Source organism: Pteropus alecto, unplaced genomic scaffold (assembly GCF_000325575.1).
Source record: "Pteropus alecto unplaced genomic scaffold, ASM32557v1 scaffold21, whole genome shotgun sequence".
Taxonomy (NCBI): domain Eukaryota; kingdom Metazoa; phylum Chordata; class Mammalia; order Chiroptera; family Pteropodidae; genus Pteropus; species Pteropus alecto.
The window spans coordinates 4,683,493-4,696,012 of NW_006436282.1; the positions used below are offsets into that span (position 1 = coordinate 4,683,493).

At 38.8% G+C, this 12,520-nt stretch overlaps 1 pseudogene; it reads right to left on the reverse strand.

Annotated features, from left to right (window-relative positions):
• Nucleotides 1-2,842: 2,842 nt before the first annotated feature.
• Nucleotides 2,843-2,958, reverse strand: LOC112479923 (annotated as a pseudogene).
• Nucleotides 2,959-12,520: the final 9,562 nt, after the last annotated feature.

A 12,520-nucleotide genomic window follows, 5' to 3' on the forward strand; every position in this document is an offset into this window, starting at 1 on the left:
AAATTTAATAAGACAAAATGAAACTTGTAGTCAATTTGTCCTAGAGGCTGTGGATTAGTTTAGATTCCATGACTGTACTTCCTGGTTCTCTTAGATCTCAGATTTTTTGTTGCTGGAGGTTCTCTGCGAGCCAAACTACCTGGGCCTTCTCAGGTGTTCTTCCTCAGTCCATGGATCTTTTCTTGCTAAATAGTCTCCTGGTGAAATCCTAAATATACCTTTCACTCTCTAACTTATGGCCCTGCTTCTGGCTCCCATTTCCAGTCCCTGCTGGACTGATTCACCTGGAAACCACCCCACAGATACTTCAAAATTCACATCAGCCCCATCTTCAGCCCCTCCACCATCTTCAGCCCCTCCCCTTTGCCAAGCTAACACCTACTCACAACTTAAGACTCGGTTTCCCTCAACCACGCTGCCCTACTCTCCATATTTCCATCAAGCTTAAGGTGCTTCTCTCTGTGTCTTCATAATATTTTGGCAACTATACTTTGTACAAAGTATTACAATTATCTGTCTTTGTATCTGTCTTATCCCCCCTAGAGTATGGTCCCTCAGTGAGCAGGGACTGTGTCTCATTAATCTCTGTATTCCCAGCTTCTAGCAGATTGCCAGCATATAGCAGGTTGCTAATAAATGCTGGGAAATTAATACACAAACAAAAAAAAAATTAAAATTAAATTGACAAATTTTCTGTCTACACAACACTTTTATTAGTGTTATTTTTATTTTATGGTGTCTTTGGTATTACTGTTAACATTTTAGTATTTTATCAGAAAAAAAATGTAATTTTCCCTTAATTGTGATTTAAAAAAGCATTTGTTTTCATGCTAAAGTAAAATTTCATTATGTCCAGCAATAAAATAGTAAAATGTAATAAATGGAAGTCAATAGACAAAGTAGAATTTGCCAAATAAAAATATACCATTAAGCAAAACACAGGGAAAATGCACCTCTTCTAATAAGTGTGAAATTTCCTGGGGGAATTTTCTACCATACGGAACAGGAAATTTAGTTTCTTGATCTTAAAATCTTATGTGGAATGATAGTTAACAATGAAACAATAAAAGTTTCTCTCAAGCAAATGTAGAACACAGTTGATTCCAGCTTTCTGGAGGGTTCTTATAATGTAGTGCATCATGTATTTCATTTTGTGGCATAATATTAAGACTCCTATGAGCTATATTCGTGGGGAAAAATTGAGGGGAGGGAGCAGGGTGAAAATGTTGAATTACCTTCGGTTTTATATTTGCCCAGGGGTAAGTACCTGGTTCTCCCCATCATTGCGATGTGTAGGTAAAACATTGAGATAGTTTATTTTTCTATCAATAGGTGGCAGTATTGCTTTGGAACAAATAATAACAGATTTGCAGTCATTTTTTCAGATGGCTAGATCTGTTTTCATCTTTATTTCATCCTTAAACTCTAGGGCTCAGAGTGCCCAATACAAATAGCAATGGAGTAAACAAGGCACAAAGATTGTATTTGAAGAAAACAGACGAAGGCTCACCAGTATCACCCCTTATACCCTTGCCTTTGGAAGAAATGTACAGATTTCTCTCTCCCAGGAAGGTTTCTTTCCCATCAAGTAAACCTAGAGTGATGATTTAGGCAGAAAAATAGATGCTATGTTGCTTCTCTGAGAACCTCCAGCTTAGGTTACATCCAATTCACTAATTGTAATATTGTGATTAATAAGATATTTGGTCTTCACCTACAGTTCCAGGCTCACAGCTCCAAGAGCTCTGGAATTTCCTCTGTGTTTAGAGTGATAAGATATCTCTTTGTTATGTTAATGAGGTCACCCAAGGGTGGGGGTTGTTGTCAGGAGAACCAGCTTTGTGATTAGAGGTTTGAAGCTTTCAGGCCTACCCCACCCCCACCTCCCTGGAGGGGAAACGGCCTGAAGATAGAGTCCAATTGCTAATAGCCAGTGACTTAGTCAATGGTAACTATGTAATGAAGCCACCATGAAAGCCCAGGAAGACAGCTCCTGACAAGCTTCCAAGCTGAGGAACCAGAACACTTCCATGTAACATGCTCTTCTGAGTTCTGTGAGCCATTCCAACAAATTAACCAAACCCAAAGAGGGATTTGTGGGAACCTCCGAATTACAACCCGTCAACCAGTTGGTCAGAAGCACAGATAACAACCTGGATTTGCAACTGGCATTCTGAGTTGGAGAGGATCACTGGAACCTCCAATCCATACCCGGTCGGTCAGAGGCTGGACTTGCTACTGCAGTCTGAAGCATGTGTTGAGGAGGAGGCAGTCTTGTAGGGCTGAACACTTAACCTGTGGAATGTGATGGTTCCTCCAGGGACAGTGTCAGAATTGAGCTGAATTCTTAGATACCCTGCTGGCATCAGAGAATTGCTTGTCGGTGTAGGGGAAACACCCCCTACTACTTTGGAATTGGGTGCAGGAACCCTTTTCACTAATCTGCTTCCCATCCTGGCAAGAATCTACTCTAAATATGTATTCACCCAAGTCTCTTTTTAACATTGATTGTTAGGACTAGAGTCAGGAATACCAATTTGTTGATGCTCTCTTAATTATTTTTTGGTTATTTTCATTGAGATATAATTGAGATATAATGTTATATTAGTTTTAGATGTAAACTAAAATTATTCAATATTTGTATACATTATGAAATGTTTTTAAATTTATGCTGTATATGCACCCATGTAACTACTAAACATATAGAACATTTCTAGCACCTCAAAAGGTACCCCATGCACCCTTAAATTTTTTTTTCTTTTTTTTAGGCGAGGCAACCCTTCGTTTACTTCATAGATTGCAAGGACCTTGTCAGTTTACAATCTCTCTTTTTTTTTTTTTTTTTTTACACCTGATCTTCCTAGGTGGTCTCCCATCCAAGTACTAACCAGGCCCGACCCTGCTTAGCTTCTGAGATCTAGCAGGATCAGGCTTGTTCAGGGTGGCATGGCCGTAGACCCTTAATTTTTAAAATCAGGAAAGTATTTTATTTCTCAAACAGTATGCTTAAAACAAAAACAAAAGCTCATGAGGCAGAAGAGTTGAGGAGAGGGCTTGCCCTGCTTTATACACTAACCCAGATCTGTGCATAGCCTTGAATGGGAACTCTGTGCTAGATGCTTTTTGGAGGGTATGCTCAAACCACAGATGGGATGGAAGATACAAGTGACAGTGGCAGTGGGGAGCAACTGGAACTCTTCTGCAATGGTGGTGGATGTAAAAATAGATACAATCACTTGGGAAAACTGTTTGGTAGTGTCTACATATGTGTGTAGACCCAGCAACTCTAATCCTACATACATGTGCAACAAAAATGCGCACGTACTTTCACCAAAAAAAATACACTAAAATGTTCAAACTAGCAAATGGCCCATCGATGATAGATTGTGGTATGCGCACACAATGGAATACTATACAGCCACAAGAATGAATCATCCAAAAATACATATAACAATACATATGAAGCTCATAAATATGATATTAGGGGAAAGAAGACAGATGCAAAGAGTACGTACATTACGGTTCCATTCTTACAAAAAGTTCAAAATTAATCAGTGCCCTGAAGTCTGGATCTCATTACCCTTGGGCATGAGTATTGAGGGGAGAAAGGATTTCTAGGGTGCTGGTAACATTCTGATACTTGGTTAAAAAGTGTGTTCAGTTTGCATCAACCTATACACTTAGTTTAGGTAAGTACATAAGGAAGTATATGTAAATTATTCCTCAGTTAAAGTTGTAAAAAATGAAACTCTAGCCAAGTCTAGATGAAAGTCCCTTCCACAGAAAATGACAGTGCAACCGGATGAAGGAAATCACACTGCAATTAGGCCCTCCAAGACAGGCAAGCTTTCTTAGGTAGAGTTGGAGAATGGGCATTCTATAACAAAAGGAATGGTAAGAAGCATGAAGATTGGAAAGAGTAAGGAGCCTATGAAAAAAATGATAAAATTGGCCAAAGAGTAAGTTTGGTATAAGAAAGAAACAGGAAGGAGGTCTCAAAACTGACTGAGGGGACGCAGTGGAGAAAAGAGAAACTACAGAGTGGGTGGGGGTAGCATACAAGTGTACAAGATGCTCTGTGAAATGGTCCCCACCCAACCACCTCTTCCATCTAGTCCTTCATCTCATCCCATCCAGCTTCGCCCCAGTCCTCCAACTGCTTGCAGTTCTTCGAGCAAACCAAACCCTCTCAGCTTTGCACATGGGTCTTCATCCCTGTGGAAGATCGTTTCCCTGCTCCCTCACTAAGCTTACCCTGGAAAAGAGCCATCTTTCCTCCCAGAAACACTCCTAGGAGCTTTGCATAAAAGAAATCGAAGTCTATAAGTACAAAACTCATTTTCAGGACTAAAAAAAGTCTATCTATAAACCAAACAAGGAACGTACGATGTAAACAATTTCTATGGTCAGATTATCTGCAAACTGAAGGGGGAAAAATCTACTAACCATTTTTAACATTAATTTACAAACAACAACATTTCATTCAGTTTCTCAGCCCTTCTGGGAAACCGAGCCATTTTCAGTAGCTTAACTGGGGTCTTGATAACCACAGAAATTCGTAGTAGTGTCTACAATGAAAAACCATCAGGAATCACCCCAGAAGATAACCACAGCCTGATCTCATTTTGGTGTACAATGTGCTGTGCCTCCTCCTTGCCACACTACCAACCAGAAAGATGCTCCCTTGTTATTGGGAAGGAATTAAAAATTGGGTATTGCACTATTGAATTAAATTTTATAGGCTCGAATCGCAAAATTTTTAATGAAAATGCATAAGGGCGAAAGAGAGCCATCTGGATGTTTCCCAAGGTTTAAAAGGAAACAGGAAAACTCAAATAATTCACATCTTGTACACCTAAGCAGACACACCATTAAGCATTAAGTGCAGTCCTCTATAAATGCAAATATTGGCCAAGGTGACACACATGCCAGGCAGTGGCAAATAGTAAACACAAATATTTGTAGATGAGAAAAGTGCCAGGACTCAATCCTGGTGAAGAGGAAGAACTGAAGCCAACTGATGCCTCTTGGAGCAGCTGGGGCAGCAGTGAGCTGACTGAGAAGCCCAGGGTTCCGAATGAAGGGGCAGGCAGGGAATTTTTCATCTGGAATCTCACGGGACAAAGGTCTTTGCTAAAGATCAGTGTATTAAAAATTCAAAAATAGTGATGCTCAGCTCTCATCCTCAGATTTAATTGGTCTAGAGAGGGTCCCAGGTGTGGGGATTTTCCAGGTGATTCTAAGGGGACCACTTAAAGAACAGGAAGTCAGGGGAATTAGACTTGTGGGGTTAGTTCTGGTTGCAATACTTTCCTGATGGGAACTCATTCTCTATTTCCTTGCCCACTCATCCCTTTCTGCCCCACCTCGCCTCACCTCACTCCACCCACACACACTCACTCACTCACCTTACAACCACTAATTGAGTTGTGATGTCTCCCAAGTCAGGCCCCTGGAAGACTCTTTTTCTACTCCCCAACCCTCACCCGAGCACAGTTCTCTCAATCAATCAATCACCAAGTTCTGTCTATTCTGCGTCTTAACTCTCAAATCTGCCTCTCCTTCCCATTTCCATAGTTACTATCTTATTCTCAGCATTTGTTTGCTCAATAAATATTTATTGAGTGCCTACCACTCTTTAGGTATATATGCTATATAAACCCAGGGTGTATACACTGTATTGGTGAATAAAACAGACATAGTCCCCACGGTGAGAGACTTACAGTCTAACAGGGGAGAAAGACCATAAACGAGTCAGTGAACAAATAAGTTTAAGATTCTAAGTGTAAGTACTGAGAATAAAACAGCAGGGAGGCAGAGGGAATCTGATTAGATAGGGAGGGCAGGAGAGACTTCTAGGAGGGTCACATAATTTCTTTCAAAACTCTCAGCATCATAAATAATCTCAGTTTCATTCCCCTCCATTTCACCCCCTATGTAAGCACCAGTATAATTTTTGAAAGGCCCAGACACCTTTGTAGGGCTCACAGCCTCTTCATGACCCAGTTCCCACCTATCAACCCAGGATCACACACCCTGGAGCTCTAACCACATCTGGCCTCTAGCAGCTGCAGGATCATCATGTTCCTTCAAACCCACAGCATACTCGGTTGCCCTGCCTAGAATGCCCTTCCCATGTCTTCCATCTGGCTTATTTCCATTTATCTTTCAGAACACATCTTATGTCACCTCTTATGGTAAGCCTCACTGGACTCTCCTTAGTTCAAGGGGACAGTCACTAGTTATGGCTTCCAGGGCACTACATATCTACATGAAACACAGCCCTTTCCATTCTATGATGTGACTAAAGCTTTTCTGGTCTGCTCCTCAAACTTGAACAAAATACGGGGACTGTATCTTGTTCCTCTATTTTTCCCAGGCCTAACGCAGTATGTGGCACATTAAGGCACAACAAAGTTGAATGTATGTCTGGAAAATCCTTCTAAAGCTTTTGGCCTCTTATTTGGTCCTGCCAGGTCTTCATGGGATATAAGGTGACTCACTGTCCCCGTTTGCTCTTAAGCACTAAAGCCAGGACATGAAGCCATCTTCTAGCTCCAAAGCTCATGCTTATTCCAGCATAATGATGTCGCAATTGTCTCTACACGGTTTTTAAAGTCATCAACACTATCTAAATTGCATAGCTAACAAATATAGGATCATGTCAGAAAATTTTGAAAAATACAGATAAAAAGAAAAATTACTCAAATCCCATCTCTAACCACAATTGCTGTTAACGTTGTGGCACGCATCTTCGCAGACATTTTCCCACACAAAGCCATCACACACAAACATGTCCAGGTTGCAACCAGGCTTAAAGGTGTGTGTGTGCAGGCATTGTTCTCTCCTCTACAGTTCCAGTGCCGTGACCACTGTATTTCATACATAAGAGACTATTCTTTGCTCAGAATTCAAAAATTATGGTTCAGACATAGGTTTGTTTTTTTTTGTTTTTTTTTTTTTTTTTTTTTTTTTTTAATACTTCACCAGTTACTTAAAACAGGACACATTGCTTTCTTTTTGGCCCATGTATTCCATATCTTTAGTATATCTTCAAGGTTTTCAAGCTCGCTCTGATGAACCAACCAGTCCACTCCACAGTAGTATTTTTATGAAGAACTCTCTTCTGGAGTGCTCAATCCTCTTGCTCCAGTATGGGCTGGGTACTCTGCAGACTGCTGCCCAGCAAACGCCTGGGGCTTTACCTACCCCCCTGCTTCCAGTGTCCCACACCCTCCTCTTTCTTAGACTATTCTCTCTTACTGCTGAAATCCACCCTCAAGTAATTTTTAAGAAAGGGTGTGTTGGAGAAAATTTTTCTAATCCTTAAATATTTAAAAATGCCTCCCCACATCCCTCTCTCAGGTTTTAAAGTGTGTGAGTTGTGTTTATATGTGTAATTGCTGGGTAGAAGGAAATGTATATTTCACTGAGATAGGCAGAATAATGCTCCCCCACCTCTCTCAAAGATGTCCTTGCCCTAGTCTTCAGAACCTGTTGTGAATTTGTTCTTTTACATAGCAAAAGAGATTTGGCAAACGTGATTAAGGTTACTGACCTAGAGATGGAAGATTATCCTGGATTATCTGGGTGGGCCCAATCTAATCACATGAGTTCTTAAAAGTAGAGAGCCTTTTCTGAATGTGTCAGACTTGGGACAGAAGAAGGAAGAGATGAGAAATGCAAGAACTTGAGCTGTCGCTGCTGGTTTGAAGATGGAGGAAGGAAACCATGAGTCAAAGACGGCAGGTGGACTCTAGAAGCTGGATCTGCCCTCACCTGAAGGCCAGCAAGAAAATGAGGACCTTTGACTTACGTCTACAAGGAAATGAATCTGCCAACAACTGGGATAAACTGGAAACAAATCCCGCTCTAGAGCCTCCAGAAAGGGACTCAGCCCTGATGACGCTTTAATTTCAAGCCAACGAGACCCATAATAAACTATGACCTACAGTGTTTGAGTTAATAAATTTGTGTGTGCAAGCGTGTGTTTTAAATATGTGTTGTTTAAATTCACCAAAGTTTGTGGTCATTTGTTACAGCAGCAATAGAAAATCAATACATTTATATTTTGATAAATGCTGCCAAAATTTCATCCCCAAAGGGGAATTACTTTTACTAATAGTGAGTAAAAACCTTCACCAACATGGGGCATTTTCAATACCTTAATTTTTCCAAGCTGATCCTGATGTCGTGGCCTGTATAGAATAGACCAAACCAAGTATGCTCTCAAAGGCTGTTTATTAGCCGGCAGCTGTCCTGTACAAAGGAGCAGCCCCGAAATGCCAAGATACAAGGTTTTTAAGCCCTAAATCTCATTCTTCATTCTATCTTAAACACAAAGGTCTATTTCTCTCCTATTCACTACCTGTCAACCCATTGGTCAGATGTGCAAGTGGGGAGTACAGAAGCAGAAAGCTTGTTAGAATGTTATGTTCCTATGGGTGATCGCCTATGTTCCCATGGGCAATAGCCAGTATTCTCATGGGCGATGGCCAAACAGTAATTTTCAGCTTATATACAATTGATTATTTTTCATACCATGCAAGCAAGCAGGCTAAAATTAGCAGTTAGTGTATGAGCTCATTGTTACAAGTTTCATGATTAACGGAATGCGGTTAGGGGTTCCAGAAACTAGGCCTAAGGTATAGACTTCCTTTGTCCAGTTTCAGGTTTTAATTATCCTTTAACTTTTTCACATTTCAGCAGGCTGTTTTCATTTGTAATCCTCTGATTTTTTAAACATGGTTGAGCATCTTTTACATATTTGTTAAGCATGTTTTGTTTTGCTTGGAATTATATTATCATTTTTATCCCATTTCTAAAATTTCGAACTGTCGTGACTATATATGTAAAAATATATCCTGTTAGGTATTTGTTAGATACTTTTAATGACTTGTATCTCTTTTCTGCTCTAAAAACTATGTTGCATATTAAACTATGTGGTAGAATCTGCTAGCTGCCTAACTCATTATCTCAATTTCAATATCCACCTCCTTAGTAAGAGTACCTTGTCCTTTATCTGATCATATTGTTGTCCAGAGTTTCAGACTACATTTCCTATCTTCCCTTGCAGCTAGGTTTGGCAACAAAGCGGTAAGCAGAATTATGGGAAAGCTGCTTAAAGACAGTTGTCACAGCTTTAAAGTCCTATGGGAAAGCTGCTTAAAGATAGTTGTCACAGCTTTAAAGTCCTCTACTCCGCACCCCGCTTCCCCACTTTCTCTCTGTGTCCTTCTCGCTTTACTTCTTTATTGGCCTGGACGCAATAATGGCTATGGTTCCAGCAGCCATCTTGCACTATGAGTTGGCCTTGAGAATGGCAATCATTTACTAGATGGCAGAATGGGAAAGTAACAGCATGGTGTTCCTGGCGACTCACCGAAGTCACCAAACCACCTCAGAATTGTCTTCTTTTTTGTGAGTGAGAAACTTCTATCTCGTCAATCTCTGATTCTTTTATGATTTTCTATTGACTGATACAGCCAAATCTGATTTTAATAAAAATCCCAGCACTGACTCGTTATGTTTTTTACCTCTTTATCTTTCCCATCTCTCTCCTTTTCTTCTATTTTCTAGGTTTCTTAACTTCATCTTTAAAACTTCTTATTTAAATTTTTTTTCAAATTATAATTTTATTTTCTAAGAATTTTTTTTTCCTAACACACAGTTTCTTGTCTTATATGTGCTGTAGGTTTTTTATTATTTTTTAGATCTCAGTAGAGATATATATCATCAAATATTTATATATCAATTAGAAAGTCCCTCTTATTTTGAAGTGTACTTTTTTTTCTGTTGGTTTATCTTGTGTTTCACTTTTCATGTTGGAGACTTTTATATATCTTTGATCCTTCGTTGCTGTTACATTAAGAATGAGGCAATATGGGACAAATTAGTATCATATGCCCCCTGATAACATGCACTGAGAAAAACACCTATTTCTGTGACATTCTGCCAAAAATGCATAACTTGAATTTAATCATGAGAAAACATTAGACAAACCCAAACTGAATGGTACTCTACAAAATAACTGAAGAGTAGTCTTAAGTGTCAATATTGTGAAACACAAAGACTAAGAGATTGGGCCCCATTAAAAGATAAAAAGAGACATGGCAACTGAATACAACACAATTTGGAAATTTCCTTTGCTAAAAATTTTTTAAAAAATAATTGGAAAAATCTGAATAAGATCTATAATTAGATCCTAATATCAATGTTAATTTCCTAATCTGATAATTTTTTCTGCCCTTGTATAAGAGAATGTTTTTTTAAAAGACACACTGAAGCATTTAAGTATAATGGGGCACCATGTCTACAACTGCTTCTCGAATGGTTCAGAAAAAAGTAAAATGTATGTATGTTTATCTATCTACCTATTTGTCAAGAAAGAGAGAAAGAAAGAATGTAAGTATGTTAAAATGTTAATATTGAAGGAATTGGGTATAGAGTGTATGGAATTTTTACACTATTCCTCCAACTTTGCTGTAAATCTAAAATGATGTCAAAATTAAAAGAATTTAAAAATATATGGCAATAGAAAAGCTCTGAGAGTTGCAGGGACGTGGGCTGGTTAACGGCAGGCTCCCACAGAGTTCATGCAGACACGAAACCTGCTGTAAATCTAGGAACCTGAAATGCCAGAATAAAGAGGCATTTACCTGGGGAGTGTTTTCTCCAGCTGTCTTAGTTTTTCCTAGGCAGTTTCTTGAGATATTAAACCCTCCAATTTTTGGCCTGGGGTAAATGGCTGTCTACAAATCCTTTCATCCAGTTTCTCAGTCCCATCCCCTACTGTATCTGCTGTGTCAAAGTCGAGAGCCTGTCTGGCACTGGGCCAGACCATCGGCTCCATAGTGCGCTTTCAGCTATGGCTTCCTCCACTCTGCTCCATGAATCAACACTCATTCATCTGTTTCACATCTTCCAGAAATTTGTCAAACTGTTTTGTCTACCAAAGACCCCTCTCATTCTTTTCATTATGGATTTTTTTTTGTTTTCATTTTTTATATATTTTATTCCTGAGCATGTGCTCCATCACTCATCTTGACCAGAATTCTTTAGACAATTTAACGTTAATTTTAATTTGTTACTTATTGCAGAACACATCCTTTTTCTACTTTTTTGTTTTCATATCTGTGAATCCTCCATATTTTCGATATTCCATACTGTCATAAGTTCTCTCAGATCACACTGAATTATCAGCCCTCAATACTTTTTGTCATATTATTTATTTGGTAACTTAGTCAAGTTTCATTACTTAATTATTTCATATGCACTGTCTTCTATTACTTTACTTTACAGATTTGGACTTGCTAAGGCCAAACCCAATTTATTCCTTTATTATACTTTATCTGAAGTAAGGCTATACCTAGAAGAACAGGGCAGTCCAGCATATCACATGCTACCTCTCCTTCTCCTGGCCATGGCTGACTGGACCTGGTATCTGCCACAAATGAGCAGCTAACCCATTGGTTGATCAGAGACCACTGATAGGTATGACTCGACTACAACAGTTGATCTGGACCAATCAGATTCTCTCCATTGTGAGTTTACACTATAAAATACAGAGATTGTTACTAGTTGGGGGCAGACAGTGGAATGGCAAAAGCAAGTCAACTCAGTGGTTGAGGAAGCCATTTGCGAGATGATGAGTAAGCAAATGAAACTGATCTTCGGAGAGATGAAAATGGTATACATGTGGAAAAGAAGCTGAGACCGAGTGAGAAAGACGGAATGTATCTCAGTTCTGAACAACTTCCTAGTTGTGTGAGGCCCAACTACACAAAATTCTGTGAAATATTTCTGACATTGAAATGAATCTTCTTTTCTAATAACTAAGCTAGTTTGAGTGGGTATCTATTTCTTGCAATGAAAAAAATTTAAATCTTTAGCTTTACTATTTTAATTTTTTAAAAACGGAACTCTATTAACAAAGGCTATGCATAAAAATTAACATCTATATCAATCGATACACAAATTAAAATGTCAGAGAATTAGAAGTTCTTCTTCTTTTTTAATCCTCTTAGAGGAGACAGAATTCTCCTGACTAATCCTTGATTGTTTTTAGTCAATTTAATCTAATCTCATCCCTAGAGTAAAAATTTCTTCTGGAGAAATTCAGGTTTGTTGTTTCAAGAGCCAAGAATTAGGCATGAATTTTCCATTGTAAGTTCTCCTATAAGAGTTCCTGCCAACAACTTATTAAGGTAACCCAATGCTTCCTCTGCTCCTTTCATTTGTCCTTCTTAATCTTTCTCCAGAAGCAGTAGGAGAAAGACTCAATGCTTTTAATGTGTTTCTATATTTGCTCTCATGAAATTATATCTCACTGCAGGTCTTCTATATGCGTCTTGACTTGTGAAGCTAGAATTTCTTCTTGTTTTTATACCAAATGGATCAGACATAGCATGGGTTTTCGAAAGAATGTATAGAGTTATAAGAATATCCAACCAGAATAAAATTATTTAAACACACTTAAACTCTAATTTTGAAAGAATTTTACAATTGTCCTCCAAAATGA